General features: G+C 38.4%; 1 long non-coding RNA gene across 2 annotated transcripts in view; it reads left to right on the top strand.

Annotated features, from left to right (window-relative positions):
• Positions 1–128: 128 nt before the first annotated feature.
• The window catches only part of LOC109588669 (uncharacterized), a 3,117-nt gene continuing 1,892 nt past the window's right edge, over positions 129–1,353 (top strand). For both annotated transcript variants that reach the window (XR_002188296.1, XR_002188297.1), the window contains exons 1-3: positions 129–274; positions 466–520; positions 586–774. This is a non-coding gene — a long non-coding RNA (uncharacterized LOC109588669). The remainder of the gene's footprint in view (positions 275–465; positions 521–585; positions 775–1,353) is intronic.

Raw genomic sequence — 1,353 nt, 5'->3', positions numbered from 1 at the left:
TTTTGGCCAACCATTAGTTCCTCCCAATGCTTCCCATTACACTATACAATACATGTACATGTACAATTACTGCATGTACTGTATATGTACAAATGTACTTGTATAAGATTTTATAAACTACATGTATTATCTATAATGATAATGTGGTTCTTATTGTAGAATGTATAGACTGTTATCTGAGGAGGAGAGGGAGGACTCATTTTGGGAGACCATTGAAGACGTGGCCAATAAACTGTTCCTTATACCTTGTCTACCTGAAGGACTCCTCTCATTAGTAAGGGAGAAAGAGGGAGGGAGGGAGAGAGGGAGAGAAAGGGGAGAGAGGGGGAGAAGGGGAGGAAGGAAGGGGAGAGGGGAGAGAGAGGCGGAGGTGAATGAGAGGGAGAGAGAGAGAGAGGAGGAATAAAGAAGGAATGAGGGAGGAAGAGTGAAATAGAAGAAGTTATGTATTCATTGTTCTATTAGGAAGTAACTCTACCTAGTTGTTCATTACCAACAATCATTATGCCACCCAGAGGAGGTTAGTATATGTACATTTAGTTTCAGTTTTCCCTTCTCTCTCTCTCTCTCTCTCTCCCCCTTCAGATCTTCATCTTACACACAAATATACACATTGTAGGTAGAGGTATTCAGAAGATATTGAAGGTGTGGCCACAGACCAGTGTCCCGCCCCCTCAGATTTACTACTTGATGTTAGCTCCAATCCCAGTACAGATTGGACTCAATAGGTCAATGGAAATGAAAGAGAGGGACAGAATGGGGACATCAAATTCAGTGAGTAATGAACAATATCCATGTACATGTACATGTACTTTTTGATTTACATGTACAGTGTACAGTACAGTATGTATAGCAATGCATCTATAGATAAGGAACTCTCCCATTTGAGAGAGACTGTATTGTACATGCATAGTATGTACATGTACATGTAATTATTGTGTATTAAATCTCATCATTAATTTTCTTGTTATTTTCAAGAGTCCAGATAATGGGATTTTTTTATAAGTATAGGTTATACACAGAGGTAGAGGTTTCTATGGTATTTCTACCATGCCACCTTGCGATTGACCAATCAGATTGCAGTATTGTAGGTCAATTATTTTTCATATTAACCTAGCTCGTAAAAATATAAACCTATCTCGTTAAATAATTAATTGATTGGCAGTTTGGTACTCTACGCTTATGCTCTTATTAGTCCATTTATCAAGTTTGGTTGATTCTTTACTGGCCTAGCCTGTTAGATATGTTGTATGTATGTCAACTGTGGTCTTATTATCAGCAGCTGGTGGTTGTTTTTCAAGTGTCATGGTAGAAGTTGGTTATACACCTCGGTCAACTGTGGTCTTATTATCA

This window comes from Amphimedon queenslandica, unplaced genomic scaffold (assembly GCF_000090795.2).
Source record: "Amphimedon queenslandica unplaced genomic scaffold, v1.1 AMPQUscaffold_11942, whole genome shotgun sequence".
NCBI lineage: Eukaryota > Metazoa > Porifera > Demospongiae > Haplosclerida > Niphatidae > Amphimedon > Amphimedon queenslandica.
The sequence above is the reverse complement of the archived record's forward strand: the minus strand, read 5'-3'. Positions and strand labels throughout refer to the sequence as shown.